Source organism: Drosophila persimilis, unplaced genomic scaffold (assembly GCF_003286085.1).
Source record: "Drosophila persimilis strain 14011-0111.01,24,50 unplaced genomic scaffold, DperRS2 tig00000191-arrow-pilon, whole genome shotgun sequence".
In the NCBI taxonomy this organism is placed as follows: domain Eukaryota; kingdom Metazoa; phylum Arthropoda; class Insecta; order Diptera; family Drosophilidae; genus Drosophila; species Drosophila persimilis.
Genome location: NW_020825298.1, coordinates 8,320,277 through 8,339,738, shown reverse-complemented (window position 1 = coordinate 8,339,738; position 19,462 = coordinate 8,320,277). Strand labels below are relative to the sequence as shown.

The following is a 19,462-nucleotide window of genomic DNA, read 5'->3' as shown; positions in this document are numbered from 1 at the left end:
AAACTCTTTATGACAAAAGGCAGAAATAATAATAAAGGGACGAGGGGACGGGACTGAAGGATGGGGGGATGCAGCGGAGAACAGGCGGAGGATCAAACAAGGCTACAGATACAGATACAGATACAGATACAGATACAGGCACTGATAATGGTGGAGTGGAGAGCCCGGCATAGGCACTAAACGGCCACTTAAACGTTAACTTGATTTAGCACCTCGTAACGAAGGGAGCCGACTCCTGGGCGGGGGCCCCAACTCAAGTGCGGGGCGTGGCAGGGCGCCATAAAAACAGATCGGAAGGGAACACACAAGCCAAAAGAAGAATCGCAGCCATAAGAGAGGAAAAAGTGCAATAAAAAAATGGCCCCAGCAGCCAAGCGGCCAGAACGAATGAACAAAGGAATAAATGAATGAATACGAGTATGATAGCCCTGGCAAGAAGATTAAGAGCCGAGCAATGCCATAAAAGGCGAATGCGAAAACATATGCGAAGGGATATCAAAGGGATTTGATAATTGTCGTGGGATAATCGTAAAAGAAAGAGCCATTTGGCATGAGGAAAGGCGGCAGAAGGGAGAGAGGTGTGGGGATTCCATAGATTAAATTATTCAGACCAACTTCATCTCTGACACCCTTTTAATTTGCACCTTTGCTGGACAGCCAAATGAGCTCTATTATCTGGGCATTCCTTCTTGGTAGATCAGAAGTTGGCAGCACTTCCTCCCCCCACCCCACCCCCTGCTTTGGCCCCCATCTAATTGCATCATTAGTTGCTCTGAAATGAATAATTGCATATTCCAGAAAGAGAGCTTCCAGAAAAGCGATGGCAGGGGTCCGCAGAGAGATACTACAGACACCTGTCATAAGTTTTATCACAAGTTTATCGCAAAGTTTTGTGACAACTGCAACAAAAAGCATTTAAAAGGGAACAGAAACGGCAACAAAACGAGCAAAAGAAAAGTCCACACAAAGCGAAAAAAGGAGCATAAAAAAACGCAGAGCAAAGATGGAGACATATTCATGGCAAAGGCCTGACAGGCCATGAGTTCTCCTAAATAGGGAAGGAGGACGCGTGAGGAGGGCTGGGTATCCAGGGGGGTGTGGCACGTCGAAGAAATAATGTCCTGCGGCGGCGTTGGGAAATGAAAACTTCTTTGTAATGTGAATGACTCTCGGCCTTTGGCTCTGCCTTTGCCTTTGCCGGGCAACTTCTCTTTACAGCTTTCTCGTTTCTCGTTTCTGTTGCCTTTTTTTTCTCTTGCTTTTCTTTCGGGGGAAAAAGTTACGCGAATTGCTTGGAGCTGATGAGTAGTGGCGTGTCTCCCCCCGCCCCCCAGTCGGGCCGTAGTCTGGGGACTCGGGAACTATGCGAGTACGTAAAATGGTAACATGAAAGTGAACGCAAAAAGCGTTTTCCTGGGCAGTAAATTTATCGCCGAAAACCACACAAACCGCAGAGAAGCGAGTGGCGGGTGGCGGGAAGGCAAAGGAATTCATCATCATCGCTCATCATCATCATCATCAGCCGCAGCAGAAGCCGCACGTAGTCGTAGAGGTGTTGCGGAGGAGGACTCCCACCAGGACTGCTGGTCCCAGCGGTGTGCTCCACAGTTGTTTGATGTGGCCGCTCCTCGGGCTGGGGCTGGGGCCCGGATCGGGGATGGATATGTCCTTTATTATATATTTCTTTAACTTTTTCTGTACGCTGTCCTGTCCTGTCCTGTCGTGCCCTGTCGTGGCGTGTCTCTGGGTAAAGTTAATCCTTGGGCATCAATTTCCAGAAATAATTTGAGCAACATCAAAAGTTTTAATATGCCCAATGATAATGGAGGTTCTTGGCCCATCTTTTGCCCAGTCGAAAAAGCAAACTTTTTTTATTGCCTCGGCTGCGTAATTTCTTGAGTCATGAGTTATGGCACCCAGCTGGCCGCCCTGGCGACCTTTGACCCTCGCCACCGCCACCGCCAGCGCCACGTACCCTGCGGTCACCGATAGCCATTATGCTGTTTATTGAGCACCACACCTGCGGGCCCGCGCAGAAAGGCACGGCGGGGTGGCTACCCCGAAATGGCCCAAAACGACCTGATGAATTGTCCCCATCAGACAATGGTGCACTCAGCAGGGGTCCTCCTGCCCTGCAGTGGGCTTGGGCACGGGTACGCTAGTCTTTTGTGAACTCTGATTGGGAGCTGATGAATCGTAATGACTTAATGGCCAAGTCGTTAGGTGAAATGAAAGGAAAACTTTAGCTCAAAAATAAAGACATCCAAGCGGCAGGAAATTTTCAATCGATGGAAAGAGTAAGGGGATTTGCCAGCTTAATTGGGTGGGGAGGGAGCTCCTTCGGTTTGTTTTGCAGAAATTGTTGTGGAGGAAAGAATATTTTCAATGAAGAAGGAAGCTTTGTCGGTGGTTCAAACAAACAAAATAGAGTCCTCTTGAAGGAGGACAACAAACCCGCAGTAAAGAAACAGCCACAGGTCACCCCATGGCCTCGAAGGAGGCCACTAGAGAGAAAGGACACCTAGAGCTATGAGCGGTTTGACCTTTAGAATCCTATACATAGATCTATCTATTAACACATGGGGTATGCAGGCCGTAGGTGCCATTAGAAGGGGCTCATCGCCGCCTCCCTCTTGGGAGTAAGTGCCACCACTATAGTGATCGAGATGATGGTTTTCCAAGAGGCACACTGGACTCAAAGCACACCTGCAAAGACTACCATTATTAAGAGTATTTCGTGCGGCCTTTTGGTGGCAAAAACAATAACCTCTAACATACGAAAATGTTGTTTAAGTCCCCTGCAGTTTCCCCCAATGCCACCCATTTTGTCGTTCTGAATAATGAGCCAAAAACCAACAGCGCTGACACAAACGGACTCGTATTTGCCGTTCTCTTGGCCTCCAATATCAACAATTAGACGCATTAACGATGTTTGTGCAATAATCGCGCTGTTTCGATCGGCGTTTTCCAATTTTGGCAATTTCCAATCAATGCTGCAACTTCCGCGCTTGCCACCAATGGAAAAATTCGCCATCACAGAAGGAGAGGGGGAGAGAGGAAAGGCAATAAGCATGCGGCGCCAATAATGCACAGAAACAACAACAAAGCAATGCAATTAGGCGCAGCAGAAACAGGACCAGAAGCAGGACCAGGACGAGGCTCCATAGCCAGGATGTCGGACACGGAACCAGAGCTGCCACGGTGCCAACGAGCAAGGGACCAAAATTATGCAACAATACTTCGATGGGAACAACAAAGGACTTACCTGTCGACCAGCCAGGACTTTTTCTCTGGCAATTAAACGCATTTGCTTAAAAAACAAATTTCGTGCAACGAAAGGACGAGGCTGGATGCAGTATGCCAATGATGATGTGGCGGACAGACAGCAATAAGCGAGGCAAGCATGTGCAACAACAACAGCGGCTGCCACATTTGTTGCTGCTTGTGTTACACTCCAAGAAAATGGGCAATTTTCGGGGGGAATTTCCAGGAGCCATCGCACAATCCTCGTGGATTTTTGTGGGTTTTCTTTTGGTGTAGCGGGCGTGGGCGGGTGGGACTGTTCAGCATTGAAACAAGTTTATCAACGTGTGAAAATTGCGAAGCGCAATATGCACAACAGCCACAACAACAAGAACAATAAGCAGAAGAAGACTACCACCACGGACATGCCTCCAGTGGCACGGACAGGAGGAGGGAGGACACCAAAGAGAGGATGCAGGACAGGACGACGCCATGCTGGCCGCATATTCAAATGCAAATCACGCCATCAATATGCAGCGCACACAAACAAACGAACGCACACAGAGACAGAGACAGAGGCAGAGGCAGACAGGCACTTGCCACACGACTGTGCCCCCCGCCCCCCCCTCTACGGGCACGCTTTCAATATCGAATCGTTGCATTTTGACAAAATTATCCATGGACGGGGTTAAATTTTGTGGTCATACGACGCTGGGCACCGATGATGCGGCTACTCCCACCTGCCCCGTGCCACCTGCCCCATGCCACCTGCCCACCTGCTGCAGCGCCTGATGCTGATGATGATGAACTCTCGATGTCGATGACAGGGCAATCTTTTCTCTGTGAGCTTCTCTGCGCCTCTGAACCACCGCTTACACGTGTCAGTTGCCATCAGAGAGGCATTAGGGCCACAGGCAGTGCCACTGCCACTAACAGTGGCACTACTTATGCGACGTCACTGAAAACTTGCAGATTTTTAATTATAATGCCAAATGAAGAGGAATTTGCTCGAATTTTCTGCTCAAAAGTGGGAGATGGGGGGGCCTCAATCGAGTTTGAGGCCTGGTGTTTGTGTTGTCGATGACGAAGCCACTTTGCCCGAGCATCGATTTAAAAGTTTCGCATCTCTAAGGACTCCCCTCCCTGCCGCCGCCCACTCATCGTCACCCACTGCGTGCCGGGCAGAGGGGAGCACAAAAAATAAGTCACTCACTTAAAAGTTGAGAGCGCCAGCAACGTTGCAAAGTTTGCTCAGGGTCCCCATGTCCATGTCCATGTCGATGTTCCATGTCCTCCGTGGCCTCTGTCCTGCGACTGCCAGCTCCCTCCATGTCCTGCGACACTCCCGACTGGCTGCATTGCTGGTCAGTTAGTTTCAATTTTAGTTTTTCAGTTTTTGCAGTTTTTAGGACTCCTAGCTCCCCCCCTCCCTTCCGTTTTTTTTGGGGGGGGAATGCGACTGCAGCAGCCACTGGACGGCACTGATTACATGTGACAAGTTAATGAGTTTGCGGGCAAACATGGCTTGTTGGGCAAATAAATTAATTAGGGCTCTAATTGGGTTTTTTCTTGCAACCGCACTGCCCCACGGCCACGCCCACTGCCCACTGTCCACTGCACTTTAAATAAATGCCATATAAATCACATTTCAATTATAGCCAAACAATTGTCTGCTCTGCTCTGCTCTGCTCTGGTCCCCCCCCTCTGATGGAATCATCTTTCCCCCGACTTGAGCAATTTAATTTATGTGCAAAACCATTTCAATTTGATTCCATTTTGGCCAGAGGCTGTGCCATAAATACAAGTATGTGTACATTAAAACATTGCCATATGCAATTCGGTTTCGGTCTCGGTTTCTGGAGGGGGGGGGTTCGTTGAACTGAGATTTCAGACGAGTCAGTGCCAAACCAGTGCCAGTGCCAGTGGCAGTGCCAAAAAAAAATGCATCACAATTTATGCAGAGTCCTCGTCGCTGTATTGCCATTTCACATCATTAAGCGATAATTATTTGGAGCCACGCGGATTGTAGCCGAGAAATTATTGCATTTGTAACAAGAGTCCTGCCAGGGCCTGGCGCTGAATGAAAAAGCAATGAAACTGCAACTGAAATATGAAAGAAATATGGAGAGGGGGGGCACTTTTTTGGCTGGAATAAAATTTGGATTTAATTTACAATTTTTGTGCTTCGAAAAAAAGGGAATTTTAAAGTAAGGCCTTGGCGGGATGGTTGCCAATGGATGGACAGGGGCCTGCAGGTCGCTACAAGACTCAAAATTAAATGATTATATCTTAAATTAATTTCTTAGAGAATAATAAGCAGTTCTACAAGGAATAGTCGGCTTAAGAACCTACTTTCTGCAGGCCCTTAAGCCCTATAATATTCCAAAGATCTACCCACTTTTGTGAGTCTTCTTTTGCTGATAACAAAAGCCATGGGCAGGGCTCTTATCATGTCACTTTTTCACTTTTAATTCCCAAAAAGTAGCATTTCCCTCTTGGGCTTCTCTGCCTCATTGGAAGTACCCTCGCAAGAAAAAAATGGAAGCCTAGGCCTAAGCTCTCCAACGGACCAACAATTGACTTTAATGCAGAAAAGAGAACCGAACCGAAAGGCTGAAAGCCAGGAAGCCCGAAAGGAAACTAAGCAGCAAATAAATATCTTATTTCACAAGGAAATACAAAATAAATTGAAAGCCGAGCAGGGGAGGACCCAAAAGAGTAAGAACCTGGAAACTGGACCGAGAAAGCAAAAAAAAAAAGTAACAAAATCCCATAAACACGACATGTCACAAGTTTTTGTGTGTGTGTGCAGGAGGGGGAGGGGGATTGAGTTGGCTCCTAATTTAAAGAAAAATCAAACCGAGAAAATGCGGAGGCAGAAAAGGAGCTTTAGTAGTGGGGAAAATCGGTGGAAGAAAAGGAAAATTGCAAGCAAATAGGAAGCTCAACCTCACAAAATATTAGACAGGGAAACAGAGAAACAGAGGACGGAGGACAGAGATTTCAAACATTTTGCACATATTGAACAAATATCCTGGAAGTGGGAGTGCCACTGGATTTCCCCAATGACTTTGTCATTTTTCGTATCTCTGTATCTGTGCATCTGTTTTCTCGATAGGTTTTTCTTTGGTTTTTGCCTCTTGTTTGTTGTTGTTGTCGCATTTGCATTTGAAATTCCATTTGAATGACTTTCCTCCTGGCCCTCGACTCGTCGTTAATGAGAGAGGAATGACAAAAGCCTTGACCGGCCTGCCGGCTAATCAGATTCGACGGAAGCAGGCATCTTTTTCCGTCCTAATTAATCTGCTAATGCATATGCATGAGACCGAGCCACAATTCCGGATTGTTGGCGGAGTAATTGAAATTCGGTTAATTGAAGGAAATCAACGGAAAAGCCAGAAAGAATTCTGTTTTTTTTTCTCTTTTGGGGTCAACCAAACAGAAGCCCCAAACGTATAGCAGAGGCGTAGCTGAGAGGGGGGAGGGCTTTGGGGGGCCATCCCTGATTGAATCACGGACTCTGTTCTTTTTGCCTTTTCTTCGGTTTTCTTGGAAAAGAGGCAAAGTCCTCCCCTGATTGATTTGTAGATTCTTCGGCGATCTTTGACTCTTTGTTCGAAGAAAAATTCCCGAAAACATAAGCAAAAAAATTTCCTCAAACTCAGAGACTGGGCGTGTCCCGGTGTACGCCCCTTTTGACACAAGCCCGAGAGCCATCGTGAAAATATGCAAAACAACATTTTGTGGGAAAGCAGAACTTTTGCTTGTCAACACACACACACACATTGCTCTCTCTCTGTCCCTCTTTCTGCCACACTCATTTACATAATTATAAGATAAATAAAAATTTTTCCAGCAATAACAGAGACGTGGTTTTCCTTCCTCCTTCCCCCGTCAGGCCGACATCTTTTGTTTCATTTTTTGATTCCTGGCTGCCAAGGACGACGACGACGACATCTAACAATTTATGCAAAATAAGGGGAAAAGCTAGGCGTAGAGTGGGCGTGGCGCTGGGCTGGCACGTTGAAATCGAAAACAAAAGTTGGAAAGTCTGAATCGAGTCGAGAGCCGGAGCTGGGGCAGGAGCTGGGGCTGGAGTGTGTGACAATCGGATGGTGGTCACAACACAGCACTCATATAATCACTGAAGTGGTGCTAAACAGGAAACAACACTCGGAAATTTTGTAAAATTTATCACAAAATGGCTGCCGCTCAAAGAAGGAAGGCATGCGATGGGGAGGCCCAACTTATAGGTAGTCCTGAAGATCTTTTCTATAGGAGACAGATGAGGGAATATATCAAAGTAGGGAATCTGTAAAACAGGACAAATCTCGAAGAGTTCTGCAGAGTTCTGTAGGTCGGAAGGAGGCTCCTCTTGAAGGCAAAGATCTTCCGCAAGTCGCTGGACCCTTTCTCGTTTGAAGGGTACCTGTAACAAGTAGACATCTAGTGGCCTGATGACAGTTGGAGCTGCAGTCGCAGTCGCAGTCATTCCTCATTCCTCGCTCGGTTGATTTTTGTTTCATTTTATATTTCATGTGGCAGCTTAAGTGGCCATCGAGTCGAGATCCACACAAAAGGGTTGGGGCCAGGGCCAGGGCCAGAGCCGACGGCATTAACTTTTTTGACACTTTGATTGGACTGCGGGCTGGCAGGATGCCGAGGCGGGACAGGAGCAGGACAGGATCAGGGAAAACAACTTCAGTTGTCCGCTTTTTTAATTGAAATCAGCAAAGTGCATGGAAAAGAGAAATTGATTTCCACTTTCCCCCTCTCTCTCTTTGTGCATACATTTGCCGCAAAATGTTGTCAAGCCTTGGTCAGGGGCGTGGCCAGGGGAAGGGGGAGCGACAGAATTGTTGCATAATTGAGTTTATTAAAATTTGAATGGAGAACGTTAAATGTCTTTCCCTTGTTTCATTTACCTTATGAAATTTTAATTTTCAGCCTATGAATATTTCATGCTCTCCAAAATGCTTACACAATTTCCATTTTTCGGCCAATCGAAAAGTGCCAGCGGCCCCTGCCCTGCCAAAGGGTCCACTATAAAAGGCCAAAAAGTAACTTTTTGCTGCTCCACGACATTGAGGTCAGATGTCATCCACATCCCCCTTGCTGGGGGAGGGGAGGGGGGTAGGGCGAGAGCCAGCGAGTGTGTGAGGGGCTGCGAATTTGTCAACTTAATTGAGCTAATTGAGGGATTGTAAGAGATTTGTAAAAGCACAGCCATCGGATGGAAATTGATGTCGGTTAAATGATGGAAAGCCAGCCCCATGATGGGCATGGGGTAGTTTAGCACTCGGAGTTTCACTAGAGAATCTGACTAGATTCAGAACCCATAAATGAATCGTTTAGAGATTGCCCAGGAGAAGAGCTCGGGAGGAGCGAGAGTCGAGGCAATAGAGTCACAAATGTGACCAGAGGATCACCACTCTCGATTGTGTTGCTGCACTATTTGTGGGACTATAATATATGATACGCTTCAAAGATACATCTTAGCTTTGACCCAGGAAATTACCGTACAAGAGCACTCTCTAGATCCCAGCCCCCTAAGAATTAGACCTTTGCGGAGTAAGAACTCTGTTGCGCGGAATAATTTCATTAGCTCTGGAAAGGAAATCAGACCGTGTCCAGAACCGAGAAACCATGACCAAAAGAGCCTAACACCTTCAGCAGCCTGTACCATTTTTCCATTGAATATCCACTTATTCGTACAACTCTGAATATTTATTATTCCTTGCACTTTGCCTCGCAGACCGCTTTATCCTTGAAACGATTTTTGTTCCCAGCACATCGGCCGTAAACGAACATTTTGCACTCGTTCGTCTCGGGATAATAGGTAAATCCTTTCGTATAGCCACTGCAGTAACCGAAGTGGGCCGATTTTTGACCACAGATCCCTACAAAGGACAGCCAAAGCAGATACATCAATATTTCATTGCGTTCATTTCATTTCACTCACGATTCTTGAGCCCAATAGCAACCCCAGACAAGGCAAAGATAATGCCTACGATGGAAATTAACTTCATACTCGTTGCGGATTAGTGGACTTTGTGTTTCAGGTGATGTGGAGCGACTTGTCTGAAGTAGATCTATGAGGAATAACCATAATTACATTAGTTCTGAACCGAATCCGGAACCATTTATCAATTGAATATCCGTTTATTCGTACAACTTTTGATGAACTAAGAATAAAAAACAATGAATTATTCTCTGCATTTTGACTCGCATTCCGCTTTCCTCATGAAACGATTCTCGTTCCCCTCGCATCCGCCGTAATCGAACAATGCACACTCGTTCGTGTCGGAATAATAGGTATAAGATTCTATTAAGGCACGGCAACGGCCGCTGTTGGCTGGCTCTTGACCACAGATTTCTAGAAAAGATACATCAGTAGTACATTGCGAGGCACGCTTTCTCTCGTTAAACTTACTATGTCTTAGGCCCAAAGCAGCCCCAGACAAGGCCAAGATGAGGCCTACCATGGAAATTAACTTCATTCACGTTGCGGATTAGTGGACTGTTTCCTTCGGGTTTCAAACAGGAAGTGTAGTAGGAATTGCAGTGCACAGAATAGTTTCATTAGTTCTGGAAAGGGAATCAAAGCGGAACAAACCGATTCAAAGTCGAGTCCGGAACCGAGAACCGATATTCTTCGAGCTCCGATGGAACTTTCAGACTTATAAGAGTTTCCCTTCCACAGTGGCTGTTGGACACCTCCACAGGAGCTCAATGGCAGCGGCGACAGTCCCTCGGATGAGACCAACAGCCCCTGCTGGCCTGGGACCTTAACCCCCTTGGTCTTCTACAAGATAAATACTCCCTCAGCGAAAGTACTGGGCCACAAAAGTAGGGCTTACCTATACTTAAGGCTATACGAAAATCAGCTCAAATGCTGAGATTTAGTATTCATTAACGAGCACCTGAGAAACCATTACCAAATCCAGCCCGAGGGCACATCAATTTCAGTTCTCTTTGGCCTCTAATTAAGCGGTAGGCAGAACTACTGTCCTACTGTCCCCTCGTTTATAAGAAACTTATTCTGGAGCCTGGCCCAGCCGTTCCCTAGAGGCGGCGCTCACTCGCCCGCTCGATTGGGCAAAGAGCGAAACAAACAACTGAAAGCTGATATGAAAATTATTTCGCTCTTGTGTCGACAATTAAATGCCACGCCCAATGTAACAGAAGCCTACGCCCTCGGCCCCGGTAGACAGACAAGGTTTTTCCGAAAATATAATTAAAAACGGCTACAGAGTGGAAGGGCGGCAGGGCGGTGGAGCGGGAAGGGCGGGCATTGGCAGGAAAGCGGCTGAAAAATCTGTGCATTTAATTGAAACTCGCAGGAGCAGGGCGGCCGCAATCAGCTTGGTCCTTCAGCCAGGTCCTTAGTCCCTTAGTCCTTGTTCTTTGGCTCATAAATAAAATATGCCCAAGTGAGCCGGCAAAGAGTTTGTGTCTTAATGCCCTGCCGGTCTCTCTCCCTGTGGGCTGGAGGTCTCCGTCTCCGTCTCTGGCGCTGGGCTGCTTGTCAATCATGCTTTTCATCAGCTGCTGTCGCGTATCTGCCAGCTCTGCTCTCCGCCAGTTCTTGTTGATTGCAGGACGAGGCCATTTAGCAGGCAATGGATAAGGGATTGCCAAAGGGATGGGTTGGGACGGGCGGGGAGTGGATACAACTGCCATATTAATGAAGTTCAGGGAGAGCTCTGGAGTTGAACAAGTTGTTGCTGGGGCAACAAGCTGCTTTAAATCAATTCGCGAAAACAATTAAAAACTTGACTTTCGTTGCCAGAGCCGCTCCGCTGCCAGGCATTGCTGACATTGCGCACACGACATGTGGGCCAAGGCTCAAAGTTTGCGTAGAAAGCGTGAGCGACAAAGACAGCAAGGAAGTTGCAAAAACAAAGAGTGCAGAGTAGAGCCTCTGAATAGACTGCCTAACAACAAATACACTTCAACAACAACAACAACAACAGCAAAAGTTCCACTGCGTTTTGCATAATTAATGTTTTAATGTCAATCATACGCACTGTGCGCCGTGAAATATATGCAAACTGATTCGCGCGTTTTCCGCCTTACAAATGCAGGAATAAAGTTTTGGCTTGTAATTAAATTTGTAAAATTTTAATTTCCCCCAGCAGAAGATTGTCGAGCACAGTCGTGCATAAATGAGTTTTTCGACAAGTTTTCCGCGTCACAATGGAGAACTTTAAAAGCTTTAAGAGGCACCCCGAAGAGTGCCCGCCCCCGAAAAATCTAGCAATCAAAACTCTTTACTCTCTGCACACCTGCTGCCTCGAACAGAAAGGTGTCCCTCTGGCTGTCTGTCTGTTGTATTCCTCGAGAATTGATTACACACGACACGCCCCGCACTAATGTGCAAAAAGCAGCAGCTACGGGAGATGAAAAATTACAACAAATATCAAACAACAAACAAAACAGTGACAATAGCAAATAGTAATGGTATTGCCAGAGGCAACAATAATAGCAACATCGGCGATGGCAACTCTGGCAGCAGCAGCGGCATCAAAGATCTCAGTGAGGGAGAAGAAATCCTCGGGAACAATGTGACAAACGATGTGTGAAAGAGTCTCAGACGCTGAAAGCGTCAAGTGATGAAGGGGGGGGCCCACGAAAAAATCTAACCACACAATTGTCACAAGGGAGAGAGAGCCTTCCCCCCCCCCCCATGCCCTGCGAAACAGCGGAGAGCATTACGTATACGCAACGTTGGATTTGGTCATTTTTCATGGCAAACAAATGGGGTGGCGGTGGGCAAAGAGACAGGACAGGAGATAGAGAGAGAGAGGGGTGGGGGTGGAACGATGACGATGACTACAAATCGTGACAAATTCCTGATGCGGGTTAAGTTACACATTTTTTTGTTGATGCCTCTAAGCAGACGCCAAGCGTCTTCATCCCTCATTCTGGCTGTTGGCCAACAACTTTTTGGCATTTCAGCTTAAAAAACATTCGCAAAATATTTGTGATGTCTGTCGCATACGCATTTCAAAGGACATGTGGGGATTGCCTTGACTTAGCTCCCTTATCCTTGGCCGTGTCCCTTATTCAATTCCGGCCGACCATTAGCATTCGCCAGGCCATAAAAAATCGAAACCTAAGATGCCGCGACACTCGAAACCCCAATGGGGAGAATGAATTTTAAATATTTCACGGATGAATTTCGGAACATATTTCGCTGTCATCGCTGATGTTCTCTGATGGGTTTTGCAATCTTTTGTGTATGTTTTTTTGCATTTAAATTTCTTTTGGGCTATAAATTACACGGCAATGGCAGTGGCAGTGGCACTGGCCGTGGCTAGAACCTCACCTCGACCATTACGGGTTGAGTGTACGGTGCGAAAGCATATTCAATGACAACATTTTTAATGCAATTTATGGTCGTTAAGGCGACAAAATATAATAAAAATGAATAATATGCCAACTGCTGTGCTCTGCTCTGCTGTGCTCTGCTGTGCGGTTCTGTGTGGGTGATGCAACACGTGACAGGGTCCTGCCACAAGACCCATCCCATCCCGCATCCTACATCCTGCAAATTTATGGACGCTGTAAATAAATCGACGCGCCAAATGTGCGAAACAATGCATAAGTCAAAACGAACGCCAAATGAAACGAGGACATGTCCAAAATAAATAGCAAAAATATTAAAATATTTATGAAATGTTGGAAAAACCAGAAGAAAATAGAGAAACACACACACACAACAGAGATTGCTACAGAGGAAGGACACTGGGATACCGTGTAAACAGCCATTGATGTATGTCTGGCAAAGAAAATGTATGGAAATTTCAGGAAAAAACTATGGAAATCATAGAGCCCTGGGGAGCATCAACGAGTGCGTGCTCTTGGCGACAAAGTCAATCAATAATGCATTCCATTCCATTCCACTCATAAGATGTAAACCAAACATTATGAATACAGAATGATGCCATACGAGTACGGCTTGATATATGGAATATCAGGCACCTGACTGACTGACAGGTGAGGGGGGCATAAAAGCTTTCAGCTCCGGCGATAAACAATTCAATTTATCAAACATGAAAGGCATGCACAACTTTTACCAAATCGAACAGAAGATAGTCCCAACTGAAGCAATCATCATCGAAGGAGTAGACGAGTCTTTAGAGCTCTCAAAGTTGGGCTTTGGGATGAGGGAAAGTGTTTGAGGAATTGTAATATATTTTGGACAGTTTTTAAATGATTTTTAAAGGTGTAAATCTTTTAATCTCCCTAGAAATTAATTTTAAAAATTATTACCACAAAAAATACATCTAGTATAGAATAAAAGCCTATTTGAAAAATTTAAGTGGGTTTTCACATAAATATTGGTTGAAATTTAAGTCGAAAAAGGGGGACACTTGTCGTTTTCATATGATGAACCCTTGATGAACCTTTCGAGTCGAAAACTTATCCCCTGATGGCAGAGGTCACCCACTGTCTCCAGCTTTATCCGCACACATCCTTTCATCCTTTCTGCCCCTTCATGACATCCCGTCCACCGTTTGGACGCGTACACCTGAGCGTATATGAACATTTATATCAATATACACGAAAAAACATTATGACCAGAGAGGAAGGGGCTCATAAAAAATTCAAAACGGCTTAAGTAGCTTCAAAGTACCCCAAAAAAAAAAAGGAAACAAGAGCTTCAGTAAAAGTGAAAAGTACACAAAATGTGGGGCAGAAGAAGAGGGAGGCATGGTTGTGGTTTCCACTGACCCGATCCTAACCCCAGAAGACCAGAATGGACCGCCCCCCACCCCCACCCCCAACCCCCAACGTTGCCCCGACACGCATGTTTATGTGCTTTTTACAGCTGCTCCTTCGCTTATCTTTCACCCAAAAACTTTCTCCCTGCGTGCGTGTGTGCGTGAGCGTGTGTGTGTTTGCTGGCTGGAAAATGATTTTAAAAATAACTTTTGCGGTCATTTCCACTAAATGTTGCAAAGGGGTTGCTCTGTCCGACAGGGACAAGGGTTTAAAAATACTGAATAAAAGGTGGTGGAAAGAGGGTGGGAAAGCTGTTTGGTTTTCCGCCTGAGCAGGCATCGCTCGGCCTCACGCGCTTGACAATTTATTATTAGTAATTTTTCCAGTGTGAAAATCCAGTCAAGCAGGCACACCGCCGAGGCATCTAATTTGTTTTGTCTGATTTGAGCAGCAACAACAACTCCAAGAGATGTACAAAATATATACATACGTGGCATACCGAAAGCGGCATACCACCCCCCCACCCCGTAAAATGTGGCCAGGATCTCCAAGAAATTGGCAAAAAGTTTCACCTGGACTCCCGTTTCCCGTTTTCCCCCACTTGCCATTTTCCCAGCTGCCAAACAGATAAAAACGCACTTTACAGGAAAATCGCTGGCGGGGGGGAAAGCGGATGGAAACAGTGGGAAAACTGAAGGAAAACACATGCAAGGTTTTCACCTTTTTTTTCTGTGTGTGTTCTTTTATTATTGCTGAACTTTAACATGGCTACAATATAAATTAAAATGGCAGGCACTCTCCACGCTCCACGCTCCATGCTCCCCGCTCCCCACTCCCCGCTCCCCGCTCCACGTGTGGGAGGGACTTTTGGCGGCAATGAAGTTTATATGCCGCGCACTTTACGCGCAGATCCCGAGTCCCTGTCTCCCTGTCTCCCCGTTGTCCCTGTCTGTGGGTTGCACTTTGCCTTCTGGCAGCTGCCATATGAAATTATGTATACCACATGCACACACACACACACACACACACACATATTTATAGCCACAGATACATACACACACACAGATATATGTGGAGGAGAGAGCCTACCAGAGACAGTGGAGTGGCAGGATGTTGAAACAGATTCGACTCTTAATAATTTCCGCACTCGAGTTGATCGAAATCATAAAATTTTATGAGCCTGCCAAGAGTCGGGAGTAAGTGGAGCATGTATCTCTGTCTCTGTCGCTGTCGCTGTCTCCATCTAGACTCTCGAGTCTCCTCTCTGTGCGCCATAATGGCTGCCACATTCAGACGGATACAAAGAGGCCGGAAAAAAGGCCAACAATGCGACAGATAGACAGACGGACGGGACAGACGGGACAGACGAGGGGCAATCCGGCGGCTGTCAGGGACTTTGAGAACCTTTTTTAAAGCCTGCAGCTAAATGAGCATTAAAGTTACTCTTTTTCCACTGCATGCTGGGTGGAAATACTATACCATATACGATATACGATATATGATGGATGATAGGGCGGGGGTTCCGACTTTTGCTGCGAATGGATCGAAGGGAAGATCCTCCTTTCCCAATCAAAGTCTGTAATGTGCCCTTAAATTCTTCAATTTAATTTTCCCTTTCCCAAGATTACCCTCTCCTCCACCTGCTTTGTTACCTCCTCTCCAAGGCTTTCCCCGATTTGATTTTCGTTAACCATAAAAGTAGAACGCTCAACATTTCTGGGCGGGCTTTCATTTTTCATCAAACTCGCATTATAGTCGACTTTTTTCTGTTTTTCTGTTTTTTTCTTCTCGTTTTTTTTTTTTTTTTTGGGCTACAATTTGCCATTACGCCGATTTATGCGCTGTGGGGCAGAAGGAGCAGCAGTGGCAGCAGCTGGGAAATGCTGCGCCCTGCCTCATTCCCGTGCGCTAAATAATGCACTTGGGAAATTAATTTTCCAGCTCTGGCGGCAGCATTGGGAGCCCCGAACGTCTTCAGATGCATTAAGTCATAATTTTCGAGATACGGGATGGGATACAAGCACACACACACACACACACACACACGGCTTGAAGAAAGTAATTCGGAATAAATTAATTTAATTGCTGTTCGACTCGCAGCTTCAATTAGCAGAAGTCTTTGAAGAAAATCTCATTCTACTCCCCTGCCCGTGCCCGTGCCGGTGCTCTCCACTAATTATGTTGTTTGTGCATTGCTCTTGGATAGCAATGCGAGGCAGCCACCTACCAAGGCCGAAAGGCTACAAGCTTATGCCATTTTCCAGCATGTTTGCCCGGCCTGTTCTCGTTTGCTCTCGGGGCTCCCAGGGCTCATGGCTCGCGGCGTGTTAACCAGGCCCCCCCAAATGAAAGGCAGAAAGGCAGCCAAGAAGAACAGCCAACAGTAAAGGCAACAAAAGCCGCCTACAGAGGCGGATAAGTAAACATAAAGCAGCAGCAGTGCCAGCAGAGACGAAAACACACAAAAAAAAAAACACAAAAATACACCACCAAATGGTGGGGAAATGGGGAAAAGCGGAGCAAAAAAACAAAAGAGAAAATGGAAAAGCCAAGGCAAAAGACGTTATGTTTATTATGCCAGGCATGTGAGTTAATTCTTTGAACTGTTGAGGTTGTTCTTGTTATTATAGCTCTCTCTCTGTCTCTCTCTGTTGTTCTCCCACGGATATTCCCGAATATCTTGCCCCCGGTGTTTCCCCTCTCGTACGAGAGTACACTATGCTTCAGTTGATCATTATTTTTATTTCAGTCGCGTGCCTGTAACACAAAAATGTTTGATAAAGCTGTTGGCTCCCAGCACACACACACACACACACACACTCGTATAGATAAGGTGCCAGAATATCATAGAAGGAGCAGAAGAGCAGAAGGAAACTTGCGCCAAAAGTGTTGCATACTTAGAAGGGCCATAATCTTGGCTGGGAGTGGCAGGAGTGTGGGTGGAGTAGAGATTGTGGTGTGTAGAGTGTGCATGGGGAACTATTTTAGCTAGTTAGCAAAGTCGAAGTACATAAACTTCAAATTTAGTTTTTAGTCTTAGGAACGAAACTTGTAAGAATTTCGAGTGGATTAAACCGCAGGAATTTGAATGGTAAGCAAAAGAGCGTTGGGTAAAGCCCTTTTCTGGGGATTTCTTGTGTTCATTCCTGGGTTTATTTTTCTGCATATTCCCCTTCAAAGTCGTCTGGCGATAACGCGTCTCTCACGTAAGTGATAGCATCCCGCATTATGCTTAGTTATGCCCAGAACCTAATTACAGCTACGGTCATAAGACATTACTTCTCATCCAGCCATCCCCAGGAGCAACCCTTGGGCTAACGACTGCATCATTAAGCTGCTCCTCCTCCTGCTCCGCTCAAGGAGTATCTCATTATCCAAAAACCAAGTCGAATTATCGACACCGAACGAGTAGAGGATTGGGATCAGAGGATATTCAACTTAAGAGATACATTTAATTTTATTTATAACGCACGCATGGACAGACAGGCCAGACTGCCGAGGAAAACCACTCGACTGGATCCACCGACTGTTATAAAAACATAAATATTAATGCACTCACTGGCATCGGGATGGGAGAATGAGGATATCCTGAGCACTGCCTGGCGTACCGGAGAGCAAACTTATTGGCTTATTAAAGCCTAATGCTCCTCCTCCTCCTTCGGCGGTGGTGTGTGTGTGTGTGTGTGTGTCTGATAATGGAGCCAAACAACACCTCAGACAGGACATGGCCCATTTAGGGCCTCCTCCCCCTGCCTAATTGTCTCACCTTTCCCAGTCGATGGCGGGTTCAACGCCGCATATTAATGCCAGAATTTCCACAGAGCCCACCGCTATTCAATATCAATATCCACGTGGCAGCCTTATAAATATCCCCCCAAAGGAGGAAAAAAATAAAAATCCAAGAACGTAGAAGGCAGGCCAGTGGGCCAAAAGTTTTTGCCCTGACAAAGTTTTCGGGGCCGGCCTCATGAAATGGTCAAAACTGTTTAAGCCATGGCCAATATTGGGCATTAAGTAGGCTTTGATGAGCAATCCCCATGAATAAGAAAGCAGATGTCCCGCTCTTCCTTTTCGGCTCACTTTTATGATGTTCAAAAAATCAAGCCAATAAAGTTCCTTGCCCCGTGCCCCAAATAGAGGATGCGGCACGAGAACTTTTCAACTCAATTTTCCTCTTCAGCATTTTTCGTTATTATATATATTTTTCGGCATTTTTTAAATATTTATGCTACAACGATGTGCTTAAATTTATGAATTTGCCAAAGTATTTAGTCAATAGCTCACCAAAAAAAAAACAAAAAAAAGGAGAGGAGAGGAAAAACAAAAAAGTTTCGGCTCTCGCTGCATATTTTATGCTGCCATCCTCGGCCGTCCTTATCGATGTAAGTGGGTAATATTTATGAGAGCCAGGTTCCCGAATTTATGTCGAAAGTTTTTGCCGCTGCCAGGACCACGTTATGAAATCTTAATGGATGGAAAACTATTTTAGTTGCCCGCCGGAAAAACATCTCCTCACTTTGTCAAGCGTTCAATTAATGCCCTCAACATGGCATTAACGTTGGCCAATCCAATTCAATTCGTTTTTCCATTAGCGAATAATAATTTTTTTCCAGCAAAAGGTAATTTAATTTGTTTCACCAAATGTCAAAGAGAGACGACACAGAGAGAGGGAGAGGCGGAGGGACGGAGGGCCGGAGAGCCGCCTGCAAATTGTGCATGTAAAACAAACAAATTCAATCCAGTCCAATCGCAAGGATACCGAAAGGAAAGGAAACCAAGGCTCAACTGCAAAAACAAAATTCAATTAAATTAATGACGCCTTTGATGTAGAAACCAACAAAAAAGCGTGTCTCCCCGCTGGACCTTTTGCAATTGAAATAATTTAGATGGAGCACTCTACTTGGAGGTATATGGAGGATAGCGGAGGCACTGTCCTGCAGCGCTTGCAGCTGAAGAGAGAGCCTGTCCATTGTTTCAAGTCCCCAGAATCCAGACCCAGAACCCATTCGAAGCTGCTCGGCAATTTCCGCTCCAAATGCTCGCCTCGGCAGGGGAAATTATTAAAAGCGAAAACGGGCGCGCTATTATATATTTGACACTGATAAATTTACAGAACTAGAACGAGTACGAGAACGAGAGCCAGTGGCAGTGGCAGACCTTGGAGTACTCCTCCAGAATGCATGGAGGGCATGGAGGGGGCCAGAGTGGACGCCGGACGACGGACGCCTTCATGGCGGCTAACGGGGAAGTAATATAAATCGGACCCTGGGGATAAATAAGTTTGTGTTAGTTATGACAGCGTGTGTGTGTGTGTGTGTGTGTGTGTGTGTGAGCTCTGTGCTATGTGGTGTGGTAAATGCATTTGTGCTGTGTTTGTGCGGCTTTTCATAATTGTTATTGGCCAGAGGATTTCTTTATGGCCAACATAATTATGCAAATTAATATTATGCAAATATGCAACAGCATAGCAGCAGCACAGCCAAAAGTT

General features: G+C 45.9%; 1 protein-coding gene and 1 long non-coding RNA gene across 2 annotated transcripts in view; one reads left to right on the top strand and one right to left on the bottom strand.

The window, feature by feature from the left end:
• Positions 1-19,462, top strand: part of LOC6589476 (protein naked cuticle) — a 131,952-nt gene that overhangs the window by 48,446 nt on the left and 64,044 nt on the right. The window lies entirely within an intron of this gene.
• Positions 9,386-9,763, bottom strand: LOC113565680. The gene is made up of 2 exons (XR_003408712.1): positions 9,677-9,763; positions 9,386-9,619 (listed from the first exon to the last, which is right to left on the bottom strand). It is a non-coding gene; the product is annotated as an uncharacterized LOC113565680 (long non-coding RNA).